The sequence below is a fragment of the Columba livia genome, chromosome 3, assembly GCF_036013475.1.
Source record: "Columba livia isolate bColLiv1 breed racing homer chromosome 3, bColLiv1.pat.W.v2, whole genome shotgun sequence".
Taxonomy (NCBI): Eukaryota; Metazoa; Chordata; class Aves; order Columbiformes; family Columbidae; genus Columba; species Columba livia.
In genome coordinates, this window is record NC_088604.1 from 107,537,384 (window position 1) to 107,560,364 (window position 22,981).

Below are 22,981 nucleotides of genomic sequence, written 5' to 3' on the forward strand. Positions count from 1 at the left end.
CCATAGAGCCATTTTATTACCAAAAAGTGTTCTGCCATGCTCTGAGGCTAGGACTATGTCTCTTGCTTTCTCTGTCAGGCAATAAGCCCACAAGTAAGTAAAGGGACAATTCTTTCCTAGTTCACATTCAACCAGAAAGTGGACCTAGCTGGACTACACTCATCATCAATCTGCCACATAAATATCTTCCCTGAAGCAGGTTTACAGAACAATAGTAAGAATAATGCTAAGTGTGTCGAACACAACCTTCCTTGATACATATCAGCAATAAATATCAGCAATTCATTTTTCCCCATACACACATCCTCACGTCACACTGAATTAAATAATTTCACTCCAGAATCAATTAATTGCATTGAGGACCTATGCTGACCTTGAGCAACAGCATTATTCGTTAAAAAAATATGGCAGTCACTCGACAATATTTGGAAACAGCAAGCTAGGTACTAGGCATCACAGATCTTGACTTTTTATTTTTGTCTTCAGTCTTCTCTCCTTCATGAGAAACATCACATAGGGACAGTAAGGTCCTGGGCAAGCAACATCCCAAATGGCCAGGAATTGCCCTGCAGAACTGCTAACTGAAAGCTTCCACAATATTTAGTATTTTTCATGATGTGCCAGCTGCTGAGATCATGTGGCTTTATCTAAAATCTTAGCTGTCATGGTGGTGATATTTCTTCCCCAGATCTGCACAGGAGAGGGTGAGATGATAAACTATATCATCTTATACTACAAAAGAAGAGGAAAAACCTCAGTCTACCCTAAAAGCATTTTTTTTTTAATATCAGAGGAGCACAACACTTTCCCCACTTGTTTGTACACACCACTCAGTTCGTTACACGCTCTGTAACAATAATGGCATTTTTGTGACTAACTATCTTCAGTGCCTTACCTATTACAATAAGAAAGCATTTTCACGCACAACTCAGACATAATTGGTCAAAACCCAGGTTTACACATTCGTATTCAGCATCACTTGAGCAAACTCATACCGGAGTCTACTGCAGCTTGACAAATGAAGAACGAAATGAAGCAGCCATGAGCCATGATCTGGTGTTCTTACTTTAAAATAAAATTGATACTGCTGTATTATTTACTGCCAAAGCATCTTCTAGAGAATTTCCAAGCTAAAAAGAAATATACTGTTTCTACTACCACACTGCCCAGTAGAGGAATCCCACAGGTGAAACTTAAGCCTTGCTTCTGTGATAATACCTTATGCTTCTACTTGCTAAAACAAGGATGTGATCTAAGCCAGTTTTAGGTAAATAAAAGATTACCCAGTGAGGCGTGAGGGAGAGACACGAAAACCAGTTGTTGGCATGCTAGAAGTCAGGCTGCAGACCTGCTGGACTCCACATGCACCTCAGAGGAAAAAGGCTGTTAGGAGAGGCAGGCTGAAGTACATTTCTTCGAGAGCAAGATCATCAGCAGGACAAAAGCGAGGTTTTTCCTGCAAAATGAGACAAGCTGCATTGACCTATTCTAGCTGAAGATCCTGTCCCTGGCTCTCACCCAGTTCTGAGGGAAAGGTCATCCAGATGAATTACTCAAAGCATTTTAAAGATGATGTGGTTACAATATGCTTTCAGAGTACATTATTTATTTCTTGAGCACAACATCGACATGTATTGTACCGTATAGTTTAAAAAACAAAAACACACACCCATAGAACTGATGCTTGCTACAAACCAAACATACCCCAAAGATACATTTCTAGTTCGCTAAAAGAATATCAGTTCATAAGGCTATGCTACACATAAGGCATTCAGCTAGTTAGATAAACTTAACCGCAGTGTAGATTCTTATAAACTCCTTTTTTTTTCTTGATTTAATCACCAGACCCTATGAAGTTTATGCATCTAGTACAGAAATATGTGGACCTTTAGCATATTCGCTAACACATCCTCAAAACTAAGTATTTACTAAACATATTTTTAATAGATAAAGAGCATCTGAATTATTATCAAAATCATCCACATCTTGTCAAAAGTATTTGATTACAGGGAAGGTGCCTATTTTCAAAAAAAAGTGAGATAAAAAAACTGAAAAATATGCTTGGAACCAGCCTTCACAGGCAGGATCAAGGTGAATGACAATTATTTCCATCCAATCACTTTATCTGTAAGTTACAAGAACAAAAAAGTCCAGTGGGCACTTCTCAAGCATGCGATGATGTCCCTCTGCTAGTTCCAGGCATACACTTACACTGACAGATGAGCATAGCTAGAAGACCCAAGGAAGATTAAAAATGTTCTATGTGCCAAAGTTTGCTTCCATACAACGGAACACAGTCATTATAAGATGTATTCCTTCAATTTTGCACAACTAATGACATCCCATCCTCAGTTTCCCATATACTACTTATATTTTCTCTCACCACATACAAAACCAAACGTAAATAAATTATTGCGGATTTTCTTTCAAGGTCAAAGAACCATGCTGAGCTGTGTTTTTTTTCTTGTTATGCTCTTGCCTTTATTCTTTACACATCATTTACAAAGAAAAAAAAAGTTATTTCTCTATATTTAAATGTGTAACATCGAAGTAATGCAGAATCAACAGGGGTGTAATACGGAGCTTAGTACAGAAAACTCCTTTCCTGTAAAAGAACTTAAGAGCAGCCTTCACGAACTCCTACTGAGAATTCAAACTACATGTAACTTTTCTTATCAAGCTTGAAGAAATTTTATTGCATCTGTTCCAAGAATTTTAACAGATGGAAAATTGACAGCATGCAACATAACTTGAGCCGATATCTAATATTCTGAATTCATGGGGGAACTAATTCTGAAGACTATTTAATTCCTTGTCTAAGGAAAATTCCCACTGAAGTCAATGAGATTGTGTGGGTGAATTTAGCAACTATCATATAAAATGGTACAATAGCAGCTAGTCCCTGAGATAAAAGAACTTTATTTGTGTAGAACTGTTCTTGCAACAAGACTGAAATTATCAAAAAACACATGTGCATTCAGATTTCATTTTAATTAGAAATAAATCAAGTTTCAAAATACTTCTTGAGGTATATCAAACTTTAAAGCAATCCTAGGCTTATTTCCGCAAGCAGCCACCAAAGCCAGTGTATAGGTTTGCACAAAAAATGATTTTGAGAAAATTAATGGCTTCTGCTTCCTTCAGTTGTTTTGAACAAACTGTACTTCATTTGGATAGATCAAATGAAACAAAACAAGGTTCACAGGAGTTGCTATAATCTGTCAGCAGCGTTACACCTAGACAGGCATCCTAGAGGTAATGTGAGGTTCTTCAGAGAAGAGCAAAGACAGCAGGTGTTCAGTGACACTGGGAGTCACAGACGCTGACAGATTCTGCTCCATTTACTAACCAAGCTGTAGGTAGTTAAGGCAGTGTAACAAGAGCATGGCACAAACCCTCCACATCATCTAAAATAATATTTTCCTACAGAAACCTTGCAGTAGGGGAATAGGTTGTTCAAGGAATATTTTCTCTAAAACACAAGCACTTAGGCAGTTTGCTTGTAAGCAAAGCATGAAAATGTTTACTCTTGTACTAATCCCTCCTTTATAGTGGTACTTAGTCACAGTGTGACTGTTAGTATTATCACATTACAAGCTGTGTGAGTATTTCTTGGAGTTTGTCACCTAGTTGGTTGCAGGGTTATTGGGACTGGTGTCTGCCTTATGAGCTGTTAATATTACTGAAACCTGACTGTTAATTCCTACCTTACTTTCTATAAAGAACACTTTCATATATCTATAATCTCTTTTCTCAGTTGTTGTTCTGGAACTTCCCTGTCTTCTTATGAGTTTTCTCCTCCATGTGATTGCGTGCTCTTGAGACCACATGGGTATTGAATTCCCCAGAGATATAATGGACGATGGAATACAATGTTACTGGGAATATCTCTTTATTCACTATTTTATTCTTTATGTACACTCATCTTTCATCTGCTTTGTTCCAGAGTCTGATGCAGTTACTCCAAGGGGGAAAAAAAAAATTAAAAAATATAGTCACTCTAGAAAACTGCAAGTCATTACCCTTTACCTCTTGGCATTTCTCAGTTTGACTTGATATCATATTGTCTCTTCACTTTGTTTGAATTCATCCTGGAATTAGTCTCCTCTTGGCTTTGATTAAGTCAAGTTATCAGGCATCATCATCCAGTTCTTCAATTTTATTAATATTTTGGAAAAAATATCAAGAATACAGCTCCACTCACACACAGTTTAGCTGATACACACTATTGACATTGGATGAGCTATTTATGTTTCCTTGTTTCTGAGGTTTTAGACTGTATCTGATCCATAACAGAACATTGCTCCTGTTCTTAGGACAACCAGCACCAGTGACACTTTGCAGCAAAGGGCAGTGTGGGATACATGCAGAAATACCTGCAGGGCTCACACAGTGCAGCAGCTGACACAAGCTGAAGCATGTAGTGGTCACAGCACTCTCTTCTGTGCTCAGACAGATGAAATATAGATTTGAAATCTTCCCGCCTGATGTCAGTGTCAGCAGTGATTTGCTGCACCCACAAAGCAGTGCACTGGGTTTCAGGCATCAGCATTCGCAGAGCTATAAAAATCCACACCAAAAGCAGTAAGCTCTTAATGTAGCTGCACATGACTTCTCCAGTTCTACAGTGAAGAGCTCTGTTAGCTCAGGCATCTCTGTGCCTCCGCATCTGGCCCCATGCAACATCCCTTCCCAGTGCCAAAGCAGCAACACCTGACTTGCTTTGCTAAGGAGCAACACTCCTACGCTTCCACATAGTAGCAGATCATCCCGAGTAACATCACATTGCACACACAAGAAAACAACCTGCTCAGACCTAGTCAATATGGGTTTATGAATGGCAGGTCCTGTTTGACCAACCTGATCTCCTTCTGTGACAAGGTAACCCACCTAGTAGATGAGGGAAAGGATGTGGATGTTGTGTACTTGGATTCAGTAAGGTCTTTGACACCATATCCCACAGCATTCTCCTGGAAAGGCTGGCAGCTGTGGTCTGGATGGGTGTACTCTGTGATGAATAAAGAACTGGCTGGATGGCCGGTCCAAAAGAGTTGTAGTGAATGGAGCCAAATCCAGTTGGCAGCCAGTCACAAGTGGTATGCCCCATGGCTCAGTATTTGGGCCAGATCTGTTTAATCTCTTTATCAATGATCTGGATGACGGGATTGAGTGCACACTCAGTAAGTTTGCAGATGACACCAAGTTGGGTGGGAGTGATGATTTGCTGGAGAGTAAGAAGGCCATACAGAGGGATCTGGACTGGCTGGATTGTTGGGATGAGGCCAAGTGTATGAGGTTTAACAAGGCCAAGTGCCAGGTCGTGCACTTGGCTCACAACAACCCCAGGCAGGCTTAGGGAAGAGTGGCTGGAAAGCTGCCTGGTGGAAAAGGATCTGGGGATGTTGATTGACAGCTGGCTGAACATGAGCCAGCAGTGTGCCCAGGTGGCCAAAAAGGCCAACAGCATCCTGGTTTGTAGCAGGAATAGTGTGGCCAGCAGGACTAGGGAAGTGATTGTGCCACTCTACTCAGTGCTGGTGAGGCTGCAACTTGAATTGTGTGTTCAGTTTTGTGCCCCTCGTTATAAGAAGTACATCGAGGTACTAGAGAGGTAGACAGCAGGGCGATGAAGCTGGTGAGGGGCCTGGAGCAGAAGCGTGACAAGGAGTGGCTGAGGGAACTGGGACTGTTTAGCCTGGAGAAAAGGAGGCTGAGGGGAGACCTTATCACTCTCTACCACTGCCTGAAAGGAGGTTTTAGCATGGAAGGAATTGGTGTCTTCTCCTAAGCAGCAAGTGATAGGATGAGAGGAAATGGCCTCAAGATGTGCCAGGGGAGGTTTGGTTTGGATATTAGGAAAAAATTCTTCACGGTAAGGGTTGTCAGGCATTGGAACAGGCTGCCCAGGGAAGTCATTGTGTCACCATCCCTGGAGGTGTTCAAAAGGCATTTAGATGAGGTTTAGTTCTAGAGTTAGTTTATGGCTGGACTCGATGATCCTCAAGGTCTCTTCCAACTGAAATGATTGTATGATTCTATGTTTCTATTACTCTTCCACTCATTAAGTTTTCCCTGGAAGGCTGTAGGAGCCTCACCTGTTTGTCACAAGAGATTCTTTGGGGTACTAAATACCAACGTTGCTCAAAATTACCTTGTTTTCTGACACTAAAACAACAGAAATTTCTGTAGAAGAATGACTTTCTCAAGAAAGGAGAAAATAAAGGATCATGCCTTTAAGACTTTTTTTCAGTAGCCTAGGGTGAGATTGTCACATGTCCTGTACAGACTCATTCCTTTGGAAGCCAGCACAGCTGCACTGGGCAACATCCTACTCTCATTTCTACTGGTTCCATCACAGACAGGATCTTGCTACAACCTCATTCCCCAGTCACATTTTGTCACATCATCTGCATTCCTCTTCACAAAAAAGAAACATTAGTTATTTTGCTCAGCGTCAAACAAGTTACAGTAAAAGCCTGAGGCAGAACGTTTTGCCCCATTTCCCTATTCATCAGTGTAAATAATTACTGCAATGAAATAGTGTATCTCTATTCTATTACTAGAAGAGTAAAATATCAGCCTCACTTCGCAGCTTACTTCAACATTTTCTGGAATATCAACTCCTCTATACTTAAATGTTTTAATTGCATTAGTATCAGCTATGCTACTGCAAAATCCATTAATTTGAGCAAGAGGCAATAATTAAAACTAGGAAAGGCTGAGATTAAATTTTTACACAGACAGAGCACAGAAAACTAAACATATTCCTAGGAATTGACATCTTGTGGTATGCATGAACTGTAGTGACTGATCAACCCTAAAAATGTGATTGGTATAGGGAACAAATGGGTTTTCCATTTCAGATCTATGATAGCATAAAAGAGTTAATGCTGCAGCTTCATAGAAACTATTATGTATCTGAGAAATGTCACAACTTCTTTATCATCTGTGGAAAAGTCCCCTTCCTTTTACTTCTGAGGCAACATCATGCTTCAGCAGGCATCAGAACTTGAAAGTAATGGAACTGGATGAACATCACAGTTCTTTCAGAAAGCTTTGCTTTTCACTTCTGAGAAATTAATCTTTTTTATGAAACACTGTTTTAAATAAAGCATCTCTCTCACTGAGACACAGCATATCATGTTCAGTGATACAAGAATTGTATCTGCTGCAGCCAAAATATCGATTTTTGAAAGGGAGGGAATGGAAAGACTATTCCAGTCTCACCTATGGTTTAATCTTCCAAATATTAGAAGAGATCTTTCCATCTGCAGACACATATTCAGGAAAGGTTTATTTTTTCTTGGCCAAGCTACCAAAAGATCACCAAATAATTTTGCTGATGTTTTGCTCAGGTACTATATTTACTTTATGTTGAGGGTCATATCAAACAGAAAAAGACCCAGACACATCCAAGATTTAACAGAGCCCTCATCATAGAGCAGACATTTTCAATAGACCTGCAACATCTAAGCAGGTCTGAAACATGGGATGCATACTCCAGTGAGAGCAGAATCAAGGCTCCAGCAAGCTATGTTTTTTCAAAAATTGCAGCTGTCAGAAGCGACAGCTTTATGGCCAGTGAAACATTTCTACCACATAACAGTGTGCAAGACACAGAGGTAACAAATTCTGGTCTGAAAATCTGTACCATTAATCAGGCCTTGCAATGACTACACGAGGTAGTTGCAGGGTTTAGGAAACCTGAATTTAAAACATTTTTAATTACCAGAGTGGAAACATCCTGCACATTCAGTACATTCTGTTTGCAATCATTCGGCTTTGCTATAACATATCCCAAGGAAGAAACAGTCAGGCCACTCAAACTTCTGAAAAGCTGCAGATTAACCACAGTTTTTATAAAGCCATAACTCCAAACACTATGGGAAAACAAAACCAAACCTCACCACTAACCATCAACACACTTCAGTTCTCCTGAACTGGTACAGATTAGGAATAAAGAAAAACAAGCTTGCCTGTCTCTGGAACAGTATTTTCTGAAACAGCAAGGAATAAGATTGAAGGATACACATAGATCCCACTTAAATTGGCAGGAAGGAAATTTATGCTGGGAAGGTTCAGAAACCTTCTCACTTTCCAATAGCTTTCTCTTCCCTTCATTTCCTGCTACTTCAGATCACCTTCAAGTTTACATCATAAAGCTTTAAAAACAAACAAACAGACAAACCCAACAACAAACAACAACAAACAAACAACCCTGAAAGTCTTTATGTAAAAGGTTTCTCCTAATAGAGTTTTAGCACTTGCTTCTTCCAGATCAGGTGATTTCTTTGACTGTTCTTTCCAAGGTGATCTTTAAAAGGCCAGAGCGACAGACCAATCTATCAAACCAACACTGACTTTAATTTAATATTTTTTCCACAATCAAGAATGTCCAGAACCCCCAGGCTTTTCTAAGCCCAAAGGTCAGTTTTGTCTCAAGTATTTGCCGAGCTCTTGATAATAACTGTGTTAAAGCTGCAGGATGAAAGGATCAACACTCCTTGCTACCGTTACAGCCTTCCAAGGATAATAGAGTTGACTCAAAACCTCTCCTGGGACTCTGAGGTTAGTCTCCTTCTCAGCTAGCCAAGAGCTGATTATTTCTTTCTGCAAGCTTTGTCCATCCATTGCATTTTCTATCAAAGCAGCAAGAGCTCTCAAGGGTAAAATGGGCTGATTATTCAACAGATGCTTTGCGGGTGCTTTTCCACCTTTTCATTCTGTAAGCAGAATCCAGAAGGAGTGTCTCAGATTATGTAAATAATCTCATGTATTAAAGGTGAATTTACCTGTGTGTAAGAAAAAAATAGTGTCTGATGTCAAAAAAGACTTTCATAATTGCTGCAAGATTATCCAGCACTAGTTTGTCTTGTCGGTAGTAGCAATTCCCAGTCAAATTACCCCAGGAAATACGCAACTAGGAAAAACGCGGTGACCCATATAGTAGAGTTTGTATTACACAAAAATCCTTTCATATCTTGCTGCCTACTTTGAGACAGGACAGAGGGTTGATCATAAAATTGACTGTTGCATGAGAAAAAATAAATCCAAGCGCATGGATTCGGACATGCAACTCCTCCACTCAGATAATTAAGATACTCATTAATGGGAACCATACATGTAAGATACCCTCCTACCTGCTTTGTGGCCTAGAGATCTTTCAGTACTAACATTTTTTCATACTCAGTTCTTTCCTCAGTTATTCATCCCTGGATAATTCCAAAAAGTGGTGAACCTCTTAACAGGCCAGATCACTCTGTCAGATATGTTGGCATAAATGACATACTAAAACAATTAAAGTTTTTGGAATATTTTGTTTCAAATTCTATGCAGTCAATGCTTCTTTTGATTTCCTTACTATTTGCAGACAAAGAAGCAGCTGTGTAACAATGTTACTGGGAAAATAAAGACATATTTCAATACTGTTTCACAAAAAAAGTATTTTTAAATGGGATGAAGAATTAAAGAAGATGGAGGCAGAGCTGAGTGTATATACATGGGTTATGTGGTACAGCATTTTTGAGGTGTTGCCATAAACCTCATATGTAACAAGAATCAAGTCATTATGGCGGCCCATGAATCACTTTATGTACCTGGGCATATACACCTGCCTCAAATTTACACTGAAAAGTTCTATTAATAAATAACCCTTCTCACTGTATGAGTTTATTTAAAGGCTTTTACTCCATAATTTCAGACTTCTTCAAGTACAGATTGTCACTGTTGAACTGTCAAATTATTACATTCATGTAACAGTCTCAACTATTTATATGAAATTAAATATAGTTGCTATCATTTCATCAAAATCAGACAACAATTTGTAGCAGAAGTAGGCAGAGAACACTTGAAACACTGGATCTCAGTAGACCAGCTCCACACCATAAAATATTATCCTGTCCTCTGTTTTGCAGTACCTACATTTATGAAGTGCTCTTCAAGGGAACAGCTAAAGAAAGTAAAAGTGTAATCTACAGCCCTTCACAGGCATGGTTTGTACAGTGCAATAAAAAGATGTTTCATTTATTATCTTTTGCCTCCCAGTGATGTATTTTGGTTTAAAATATCAGACACAGATCCACTGTGTATGGGAGACTGAAACGTGAAAGTGATAACTGAAGCAGGAAGCTCATGTTAAACTTTTACTCATTACACTGAAACACACATGGATTTCTGAAACTTCAAGATTTGTTCAGAAAATAACATGAAAATTTTGCACATTCCTGAACATCTTACAAGATGGTAGAAATACCACTGAGAAAAACAAAACTGAAAGATAATACACCTCCATAGTTAACTGTTATGTATATGCTGTGTTATACAGCTATGACTGAAAAGACAGTAAGTGCTTAAAACCCCCTTGGAAACAATGCTAGCATTGAAATAATTACTTTCATTGTCACAGTTTCCCTATGGACTTCAATCAAATGGTTCCATCAATAAAGTACTGTACATGAAACACTGCTCTGACACTTTGCAACTAAGCCTGAACAAATATTTATGTAGTAGCTTACATTTTTAGCTGGTAAAAAAACTCCACAAATAAACCACATAGAAAGCTACTCAGCATTCAAAACAAAATTTATGCTTTATGTAAGAAACTATATTCACCCTTAAATGACTGCAGTTGTCATAAGATTTGGTTCTATTATATAGTAAGTTTCAGTATGAAGGGAGTATTGTGCACACATAAATTACCCTATGATCACTCTGGGTCTCTGCAAATAATGGCAAACCCAATTGTTTAAGGGGATTATTTTAAAAGTATCCACATAGAAACAAATTTGAATGCAGAATTTGCTGCATTCTTAACCATAAATCACTATATCACTACTGACCAGTGATTAAAACTCTATGCACTAAAAGGCTGTGAATATTTAAACTATGAGATAAAAGCGTATCATTAGTACCTAAAATCTTCAATTCATATTCTGAATGAGTGATCAAATTTGATAAAAAACAAGGATACACATTAAACGTAGTGACTAGACCACAAGTTCTGCAGCAACTTTACCTGAGTGACAAGTACATAAATGCCAAGTTGTGTTCATTGTGTAGGTTTATGTGATGCCTGAAAGAGATGGTGGCACTAGATTAATTTAGGAATAAACCAAAGTAGTTTGAGAGCAAAATCTCAAGGCCAGGGTAAAGTAATACTCTTGTTTCCTTATTTCTAAACAATAATATAATGGATAGATGCAGAAAGTGCCAAGAAATATTACCAGTGGGCCAATGCAATCTGTTCTAGAAGGAGATACAATACAGTTGCTGATATCATGTGCAAGGTTTTTACTTCACTGCAACTCAACTCGCACCATGGAAGGACCTCAATACTGACTTTCTCAGTTAAAGCAATTGGAGTTCTGAGGCAAGAAATGTATCAAACACCCCAGTGAAGGATCTAGCCTTAGTTTTTCAGCTTTTTTACATTATGTAGACATTAAACATAACACAATTATATAGAACACATTGATTGTTATGTTTAAAACAAGGTTTAAAGATTTCTCTTTTGCCTGAAGGACAGTATAGGGCCTCTCAAAAGCGTAAATTGCTTTTTTGAGAATTCATAAATAAATTCATTTCTGAATTAGAACAGTTTAACTGGCCTTTCAGGAAATACAGGTACACAAAGTATGAGATTATATTTGTTACTTTTCCAAATGGCCTACATAAAAACCCCATACTTGTGAATCAGATTAGTTTTTTGGAGAGGGTTAATATAAGTTTTATTTTTCTTTAACCCTCATAAATAAAAACTTAATATCCTACATAGAGACCATAGAATAATTGTCATTTTCAAAGAGCAATCACATGTTTTTCACCTTTCAGGAGGGATGTCTGTGAGAAACTGAAAGGATAATGTCTCAAACATTGTGGCAAAACCAGTTCTGCAACATCCAGCCCTAAGAGATGGGACATTAACAATAAGGTGAATTGCGATTTACATATCAACCAAAAGCTAACAAGCCACAAAGGCCAGCTGGCTGGTACTAGAGGCAGGGGACTTGTTGAAGGACACGTAGCTCTCTCTGTGTTCTGATAGGCCTAGCATGGCACTAAGGAGAAGACCCCAGACTGCTCGAGACCCTTAAGGTAGCCCAAGACCCTTCGGGCTCTCCCATCTTTCACAATGACCACCCAGTGACACCTGTGCAAAAGACCAAAGATTATGCAAGCAGGCGATCCAAAGGTCTTTAAAAAGTCCACCTGTACAAGCACTGGTGGCATGCCCACCACCCTGAGGACTACTCTGCCCACCAGGCTCGCCATAGGAACTGAAACAGACACCAGAGGATGTTGCACATCGCTGGATCCAAGACTACCGATCCCATCAAACACACTGTGGTGCCACAAGGGTGGTAAAATCTCCCTCGCTCTCTCTTTTTCTTTCCTGTATTTCTATTTTCCTTTTCTTTTTATACACAATATAGTAATATAAGGTTTACAGCCCCACATGTGCTGCAAACTTTTTATGTTTACCAATTGAACCTAAATAACATAAATCCTCCTGCCACCAAATCATTTGCCAATTAGGCCAAGCTGCAAAATAAAAGCCTTTTGTTTACAGACCTTGGGTATTGTGTACACTCTTTTCCAACCAAGGACGTTAATGAGTCTGAGTCAACCCTGCTCCCACCCATATCTGGGTGGGATATCATGTGCAAGGTTTTTACTTCACTGCAACTCAACTCGCACCGTGGAAGGACCTCAATACTGACTTTCTCAGTTAAAGCAATTGGAGTTCTGAGGCAAGAAATGTATCAAACAGCCCAGTGAAGGATCTAACCCATATATCTGGGTGGGATGTGACAATGTCATCTTATTATTTCCGTAACAAATTTGAGGTCACAAGCTCCCTCAGGAAAAGCAGCTGTGGGTTCCATGCACATCCACATCTTCCCCAAGAAATCCTTGAAATGGTAGAAGGAGGTGGTCTACTATCTTAAAGGCATGGTGAAACCAGGTGTGCTAATCTGGGGGATTAGTATCTTGGATCCATGACTTACATTAGGTTAACAACAAGAATATACCAGCATTCCCTCACCATCACCCTACATGTAATGCTGTTAGCACAGCAGATATGCCAGGCAAACTATGGGCCTTTCAGACTTCTTAGCACTTCCCTCTTCTTGCATAATCCACAATATTCTGAATATTCCTGAATGTATCTGTATCTCCCAGGACAGAGTGCACACCACTGCAAGCCATGATAACAAAAAGGCTGAAGTTTCCTTAGTAATTTATAGTAAATCCCACCTTGCCTCTTAATAATGCTAGAAAACTACAGGTGAATTTATACAAGGCATACTCGAATAGCATTTTTAGTGTCTCATTTAAAAGTTGGCACTCAAAGGCACATATCTGCACAAAAGAATTAAAAATCAGAAAAGCCTACAATCTTAAAACATTAGAGTTGCACATAAAGAGCTAAGCAGATACTGATGCATGTGTGTGTGTAATGGAGTAAACATCTTTCAGTATTCAAAATTGTTGGCAAACACTTTTCATATTTAAATTGTGAATATGCTTAAGTAAATTGGGAAGACACCTGGAAAAATTAAGCCTTGAAGTTTAAAAGGTAAGAACAATATAGACAGCAGAAACCAGCAAAACAAAACAGAGCTGCTTATGTGATATCAACTAGGGCAGCTGCCACCGCTACCTAAGTCCACTGTATTGATATACAGTCAGAGTCTCAACCATACTGAAGTCAGTTTGAGTTTTACTCCATTTGTTGATACATAGCTAGATTTTTTGTTAGAATAAAGTTTATCACCTGTGTGGTTTAGTTTTGGGGTTCTTCCATGACAGCATAGCATGATTGACAGGGAGTTCTGAGTACAAGATATTGAAGAATGAAATCATTCAGCTCCCTGCTTCTCCACCCTTTCTTTCCATGGAAAAAACCCTACCCCTGCATGCAGATGAGTGTGATCCCACAAGCCCAGTTTATCCCTCTGAAGCAGCATGGTCCATCTCCACATGATAGCAGGAAGGATTACTGGGTCCTGCCGAGCTCTCCTTGCTTAAGCTTCCAAGCACAAAGAGTGTTTTGGGAAAGGCTGAATGCAGCCAATATATTCCCATCTGTACTCTATTAGTGTTACTCCATCCCTCATATACCCTGAGCAGTCCCCAAGGATGCTTGAGTATTAAGCTGCATTAAAAGCGAGGTAATAATTCCACTAAATCGGAAATAGCCTAATTGCATCTGACACTCACTTTTTCCTAAAGCCACCATGACCAAGATTCTACTTAAAATATCCCTAGGACTGGAACACATATTTATAAAAATGCCATGCAGCTTCAGCAACCCTTTACTATACCATGACTATCTTGCATCACAGATGCACATTCTCTCCTTACTCTCCTATAAAGTGAAAAAAAAAGAAAAAAAAAAAAAAACAGTTTCTTTCAAACAGGAAAAAAAAAACCTTTTTCAATGACAGAACTCAAGTTGAAATACATCACTTTTCAGTTGATTTTATCTACATAAGTTTACAAAAGCACAATATTGCATCTGACATTACTACATGCAAACCCAGCACCTGTTCTATTCTGTTCTGTTTCTGAGTGTGTTTCTGTAGGCTTGCTACCAGTGAAATTATAACGACTCACTTATAGGTCAGGGATCGGATTTTTCTTTTCTTCACATAACGTCTTCCAAGCCATGAGGAGACCCTGAATTTTGACCAAATTCAGAAGAATGAGAAATTGGTTTGAGTTTGAGATACACTAATAGTTATCATTTAGTTCTGTTGAAATCTCTTGGCATGACTAATGAAAATTTGCAGTGAAAGAACGGATACCACACTGGGGCAAGCTTGAATAAAGTTGAAACAAAAAACAATTTACCCTGCTCAATTTCCTTTATCCCTGTTGTATTTCCTAGTTATGGAATCTTTTATGAACAACAACTTGTCTCTCCTACACCAGGTTTTTCTTTGTTCTTTATTCTGCAATAAAATTAGAATACAGGGTTTAGGACTTCACTCTTACTCCCAAAAAAATTTGTAATCTCATAACTTTTGATCACAATGACTTCACAACAGGACACAGAAGGGAGCATAGAAGGAAACGCTTTTTTTCCATTTAGAAACCTTGTCATTTTGATAATTAGTACAAGCAGTGGTTATTTTAAAAATGTGGTAGGGACAGAAGTTCATATTTAAATACAGTACATTGGAGACTTGTTTATCTGGATTCTTGTTATCCAAAACTACTACTAAGCAAAACTGATTTATCTCCCTTGACATGCATCATTTGCACCAAAAAGTCCCCTGATTCTGAAACCTCGTTTAGTTTAATAAATTCCATATCCCTATTTGGGTAGCCAGGTAGTTCTACTCCACACTCAGGTTAGGGTTCTCATGGTATCCACTTTCAGAATATTACAGAACAATATTCTCCAATCTGACTGCATAGCACATCTCCATATTTGCGCAAGTCTTCTTGCTTGCATACATGCCTGACCCACAAGCCCAGGTGCCTAAAGGCCTAAGATGCTTTTGAACAGACTTCATAAATGCTTTGGAATTAATAAATGGTGAAAGACCAGCAGTCCAACCACACCTGTGTCCATTGCACTGATACAGCTCTGAACTGTCACCTCATTTGCAGTCTGGACAGTATCTAATACTGAGAAAAAGAGACAAGTATCTTTCATTATGGAGATAAGACCAACCCCCGAATGTCCTGTACTTGAACTAACAGCTACAGTATGGCCAAATGTAAATTCCATTACTGTAAAAAATGTTAATAGTTTTGAAGATATAATGGCACAGTCAAGGTTTGTTACAGGATAATATTTAAAATGTGATGGAAAATAATTTTTATTTCTATATGACATTCAAGATAATAAAAGCATTAAGCCACAATACACAAAAAATTAATGCTTATAGCCATTGAGGAGCCTGTCACTGTGACAGAATTTTAAGGTTATTTTTGATTTCCCACTCACAAATACTATGCCACTTTATTGATACATAAGGTAATAAAATAGTTATTTGCAATTATTATCAGTTCATCATGGTGAACATATAATATGATTCACTTTTTAATTAAAGAATACTTTCCAAGGCTAAAATAGCTCATTTTTAATCAAGAAGTCATCTTTTTTTCAATAAACTCTGAACTCTTGAAGAGCTTAACAAGCTACAAAGTTGACATTTCAACCACCGAACTAACTAAAAACATAAAATATTAAAGTTTGTCTTATTTAGTAACACGATACACTTTGCCAGTGTTGTTTTCAGGCAAAAGGCAGGTTGGATTTTATAACCAGTGAGAAAGGTAATGCAGTCTGAACAGAGCACAGGTGAAAAGTCAGAGATAGAGGCAGGGGAAACAAACTATATTAAATAAAATTAGTTCTTGGTCAAGACTGGTGGCATAAAATTCATTCTCCTGCTTGCAAAATATCTCTGCCCATTTCTATAGGTTAATAGAGTCTTTGGAGATAGCTGTTAAGCTGTAAACAAACAATTCTACAATTTGGAGAACAGCTTAATGTGGGGCAGTCAGTGCTTTAATCCTCTGGAGATAGCCTTGTGCAGAGGAAAAAAAAAAAAAAAGTATTAAAACAGAAGAAAACATCAAGTAAAGGTACATACCACCAGCCACTAGCAGCTTTATGCTGCAAATCTGGAAAAAAGCTGCTGACTCACCAGCATACTGAGGCACCAGAAGACCAGAAGAGGAGAAGCAGGGGTTAAAATGTTGTTTTCCAAGTGGACACCTACAAAACCAAGATTAAATGATGGGTTAGGTAGCTATTGGTGGCCTCTGCATTCCAGTTGGAAATGCGGGGTGTGTAATGTTAAGTGGGAGATTCAGACTTACCCCCTCCCCTTTTAGTTTCTGTGGGCCTGTGGGCTCTGACAGCTGTTAAAGGTTTGCAACTGAGGCCTTTTTTCAATATACATTTATACAAAAACCTTTAAAAAAAATACTCTGCCATGCAAAGTCTATGCTTACTTTCAGATGGTCTAATCTGAATCAGTGACATGACCTATAGAGAACATCCTGATTCAAGCTTCAGCTGCTGAAGGCAGGCCAAGAGCTGGGGCAGAAGGATAGAACGTACCATGCAGGAAACAAGACAAGTTTCCACATAAAAATATCTGATTGCTTTTACTTGAGCATGGTCACTTCCTATTGAGCCTCAGGAGTAAGTCTTTTTTTAATAATTATGTGGAAATTTAAGTGACAGGCAGGGGAAATCTGGGACACAGGCCTGTCAGTCAGCGGATGCCTGGCCAGCACAGTGCCATGGAGGCAGCCAGCAGGGCTGGGCAAGCTCCCTCCAGACTCCACTTCCAGATTTTCCACAATTAGACACATTCTTTTCTATAAGTAATTAAAAAAAAAAAATGACTCAGTGAGATTAACAACCAGAATAGTATATCAAGATAGTGGGGAAAAAATATAGAAGGAAGCAGGTGTTGAATTAGCCTGGTGACATTAGGACAAGCTGTCCCAAATGCAGAGGTTTTAAGCAGGAACTGAGGTCAAAATAAATGCCCCATTCTCTTTTTCTCTCTCTTTTTTTTTTTTTTTTTAAGAGATGTCAGTAAATACATTTGCCTACTTCACTATGACAAATGGATTATGTATATTTGTACATACTTATGTACTTATATAATGTATTCATATTCCTATATAAATTTGTATATCTAAGCTATATTTACATATTATATATCCAAGAAGGGAATTTTGGTAGCCTCTTCCCTCCTTTTCCTTCCCTATTCTGACCATTTCAGTTTGTACAGATAGAAAGAACTGTGATTAGTCTGTTATTAAGTGGAACCAATCAAATATTTAGAGCAGAACAAATAAGATTCAGCCCTTTACTGAATCAGAGGGAACAGTAACTCTGTTTTCCTCATCTGATCTGCAATCCAGACAAGCCTGTCCACATGCTCTCCATGAAATACCTTTAGTTGGAACTTCCATCTTCCCCCTACCCACCATGTTTTCTGCATGTCATGACTTTCAAAAGATGCTTTAAAATTCACTTCCCCACACACACTGCTCTTTACAACAGGAGCAGGATACAATGCTCGTTAACTGTTTTCAATAAGCATTAGCCAAATGTGAACAGATACAAGGTGATTCATCCAGAATGTGTCCCATAAAGTTGTGGAAATCTAATTATCCAGCTATTAGTACGGTAAGACACTCACCCCACTGCAATCGAGTGCCTCCCAGACACTTTTCATGTCACGCTGTACCCTTACAAAAGCTCTCCTTGGGCAGATGAGGGCTAAGCCAGCACACAGACTTGCCAACAGTGTTATCCAGAGAACAAAGTCTAGTTAATAGCCAGCTCGCTAACTCACTAGGGTGACTGTGGCTATAACAATCAAGGCTTTATTACAAATTAGCTAGTTACAAATTTGATATAAGTTAGTATTGCAACCGCGTTTTTAGTAATGAGGAGAACATACTGGGTTAAACCCTTCAGATAGTTTTTTCAGGCTGCTGTTTTACTTTGGCAAATGTAAATCAGAATTTGAGCCAACGGACATTGTTTGAAAAACATTCCTGACACTTAAAAACACTACATACATTATATAAATAATTATATTTCTAGTTCAGGTGTACTATTGAACAACTGATTTCCATTTACTAATTTATATTTTGCAGAGATAAATCATACTAGCATGCAAGCAGAGCCCATCTAAAGAAGTGGTGACAAGTTCAGAAATTTTAACCCAGACTGTTGTACAAACCTCACATTTGTTAGAAACAAGGATGACAGCCTACAGGCAAAAGACCTGATAACATTTTTCATTAATTATGCACTGATTTCTTAAAATTATTCAGAGCAGGCTGGACAAGCCGTGATGGATTTCAAAGGCCAGCCCATGTTTGTGCACTAAAATAGCCCACAATTACAAAAATCCAGCTTTCAGCTATGCATAGTGCACAATGCCACTCCATTAATTTTTCATAAATTGAAGGACTTTGTAAGTGTAGATTAATAGAGGCAATGAAACAGCAGCTAGAGTAAAGAAATTAGATATTCCCTTTCATAGTTTTTTCTCTTGAACTTCCAGATTTCATGGTTGTGGGCGATTCCCCAAAATGAGCCAGCAAGGGAATATAAACTCAAACAGCATTTATTAAATACAACAGCAGAATTGGTTAATGGTTCATATAGGCTTTTCTTCCTGTCACATCATCTTGAAGCAATAAAATAAACACCTTGTTGAATGTTGTGGTTAGGCATTTTGCTTGTGATAAGACAAAAAAAGCAAGCATGATTTGGCTTGTTATCTCTCGTTGTTCCTAAACCACAGATGATTTTAGGATGACTGTATTTGTTTCCCAATAAAACTTACTTTTTGGTTAAAAAAAAAACAAAGATCAAAACCACCTGTATAGGAATTGTGCAAGAGTGGCAAGAAGGAGAAATGTAAACACACTCAAGTGACTTGCAGCTAGGGTGTAGAGAAAACACATACATCACACTATTCGTTTTACTGACCTTGTTTGCTTCACAAGTAGAACCTCTGTGTTAGATAACATAGGCCTGTGAGAAACTCTAAGGCACCTTATCATTATGCCTGCGATTCCTGCTTTGTTGTGAGAAAGAGCAGAGCACAGCAGAAGGCTGCACATACTTGAAGCCTTGAAATACAAGCGAACACAGCAGGCCTGGTGATCTTCTACCTGGCTGAATTCTGCAGCACCTGCATCTCCACTTCTGTCACCTCTGCCCAGAAGCTGTTTCGGAGACCCCCTTGTAGCAGGGTAACTGAAATAAATTTGCGCTTTGCAATTGCATTCGTGGCCTCTGGTTGTTCTTGTGACCCACCTGCACTAGTTTCTCTTGCCCTTCTGCAAAGCTAGGTAGGTGACACTACTTATCATTCAGAAAGTACACAGCCAAGATAACTGCACTGGCCACATTACAGAATTAAGAGAATCAATAATAATAACAGAAAACAATAATTATGAAGCTGCTGAATGTTTGCATTTAAAACAAGATGAAACCATCCAGCTATAAATTAATTTTTAAAAATAGGTATAAGCAGAGGCTTTTCCTACAGCAATTTCCACTGCTAACCCTTTCATCGGTCCTAACACAGTCTTTAAACTGCATACTTCACTACTTTAAAGTACTTTGATTTTTGTTTGAAAATAACAGTCATCATTTTTTGGAGAAGGTAACTTTACTCTCAAGCCTGGGTTATAATCTGTTAGCTATTACAATACTTTAATTTATGCCATAGTTTATAGATGTTCTTCAGAATAGAATAACAACATTGGAAATACATATAACTAGAAAAGTCACAGAAAGTCCCCTGACTGCGTGGAGCAGCAGAAAAAGAGCGGCTTCAAGAGAGAAGGTGAGCCAAGGGCAACCACAAGACAGGCTGGGCAACAGCCTCACCAACAGGGCTCAGCCCCAGAGCAGACAAAAATAACAAGACATGGACATGGACAATCTAGGCAAAAGCAAGGCAGCAATGCAGCAAAACCAAAGAACAAGTCAGGAGCAAAACCAAATACACCTACAGCACAACTCAAACCCAGAACAAAACCCAGAGCAGAGCTTAAATAGAGCTCCTACGGTAATGAGCAACCAGTCTACAATTAATAAACTCTGTTCCAAATTTAGTACTTCGATGTCACTGCCTCTTGGGCTGCTTTCAGAGTATTTTCATTCTGAAAACGGACTGACAGGTCAGTTGTTCTGCCAGGATATTCTGCCATTACAGACCTCATCCAACCCCAAAACTGGAAAAAGGTGTAACACAGAAAGAGAGAGTTTCCAAGAGAGCACTTTTCAATGTGAAGAACACTAAAAGTCAGAGAAGTATCTAATCAGCAGTTGTAGCTGTCGTCTTCCCTGCTTGCAGGGTGTGTGTTCATGCCTGTGAGTGTCTCTGAACATTTGCACGTGTGAGATATCCACATATGTAACTCTCTAGTTATCACCTCCTCAGCCTGCTTTACCCAGGTTTATAGATCCTCCTTGAAGTTGCAGTATATCTCTCAAGACCTGCCACACTTCTCCCAATCCTATTCTCTGCAAATATGGACCTTTGGCTTTCTCAAGCCGAGGAAGAGCTTATATTCTCTATGTAAACATCAGAACAACCTCTTCTCAAATAAATGACATGCATAGGACAATTAACTGTTCTTTTCCTTCTAAAAATCCATCTCAAATCCTGAAGATAACTTATTTACCCACTCCATATTCTTATATCCCGTTTCAGAGAGGGAGACGCCTGAGTACAGATCAGTGAAGACAGCACAGCCACCTGAAACAGCAGTCTGGAACTGCACAAGAAGGAATGAGCTCTTTCGCTGCACTTCTTTCTGTTACGCTTCATGTAGTGCTATGGAATCAGCAGCAAGATAGGAAAATGCATCCACAGAAACCAAAGCAGCTTTTAAGTGCTTCCACTATAAAAAATACCAAGTGGAAACAAAGGCACAGAAGTAAATGTCCCTAACAAACAGTGCTGCCTATTAATATTTTTGTATCGCTGACAGATTTTAGGAATATAATTTTCTGGTTTGTTTGGGTTTTTTTTCCCCTGTTGTTTTCTTCTGCCAGGAACACCCACTGAGGGCAGCCAGCTAGCTAGCGTTTTTAGCAGAGGAAAGCTACTCTACAAAACTTGAAGCCTACATTTCTCAAGACTTCTGCTCAGTTGCCGTAAGATTTGGTGAAAACAGTGTTTTCACATCCATTCTTTCCCTGACAATTTCAGACATTTCTTTTCTGATCATCTTGTGCAGTGAAACGCCACATTTTCCTTCCTGCTCTAAATCAGGCAACAGTCAAGGAAGAAACAAAAACACTAACTTTATTGTGGTGATGATACTGCCTTCCTTACTTTGCTTTTTTATCAGCTAAAGCATTTTCTTTTCTAAGACTGGAGAGCAGTCATGATATAGGCTTTAATGAAATGGAGTCTTATATTTGTTTTCCAGAAACTGAGAGATGTCATCATTTGCTGTTCCCCAATTCATTAAGAAGGGCAATAGCAGGAATACATGAGCTCCTCCCAGCTCCTGCACAATGTTTGACCTGCTTTTATTGGAAAGTAAGGCTTATACAGTGACTAAATCTGTTGGTCCTCATCTTTTGAGCATGTTCACCTAGAGTCAACAAAAAGGCTGCGCTAGAGTTCTCAAAGCTAAAAGGTCTGGGCAAGTTGCATCCACTTTACCACTGAGAGCTTGTGCTTTTCTCCCACACAGGTCTGTACTTGTCTGCCTCACTGCAGCCTCACTGTAGCCAGAGCAAGAATCATGTGGGCAGTGCAGATTATCAAAAAAGCAGGACTGAGTAAACGCTCTGATTCCAGCTTATCCCAGCTGTGCAGGTACAGTCAATACTGCACTGCCAGATATTTGATGACTGAGGTTAGGGTACAAGACAGACACTGTGTAGTCCTCAACAAGGGACAGACTACAAAGTTATTACCAGGTACCATAGGATCCGCACAGCAGAGAAATGACAGAAGCATCCTTCGCTCCAGCAACTCACACTTCAATAAAACCTATTCTGTCAAAACACTGGATACAAATTCATAAAACATCAGGCTTCATTTGCTCCAATGCTCAGATAATTATTCATTTAACACTATTTCCTGATGTGACTTCAATAACTTAGCCAATGTGTTCTTTGCACTGACAATTTTATGAGACAACTTCAAATCATAAGCAGCAAACATTACTTAAGGCATCAGTGCTGAATTGTGTATGATATATAGTAATTTTGAAAGACTGAGTATCTTGCTAAAATGTTTGTTGACTATCCTTCTCCCTCACCCACATACACACAAACTTTTTTTGTTAATATTAGCTTCCTGAGTGTTTTGGAAAGTGTAGGCCCGACAGTAACAACATGAGTTTAGCAGTCACTGTGCAGACTCCCAGACACTACAACTGCGCTCTGCTCTGTTTCCCTGCTCTCTTTGAACTGTGACAATTAATCATGTCAAATTGTGCTAGA

At 38.8% G+C, this 22,981-nt stretch overlaps 1 long non-coding RNA gene across 1 annotated transcript in view; it reads right to left on the minus strand.

Moving 5' to 3' along the window:
* LOC110363510 (uncharacterized) overlaps window positions 1-22,981 on the minus strand; it is a 152,230-nt gene that overhangs the window by 106,743 nt on the left and 22,506 nt on the right. Inside the window, exon 2 of the long non-coding RNA XR_010471674.1 lies at window positions 16,668-16,738. This is a non-coding gene — a long non-coding RNA (uncharacterized LOC110363510). The remainder of the gene's footprint in view (window positions 1-16,667; window positions 16,739-22,981) is intronic.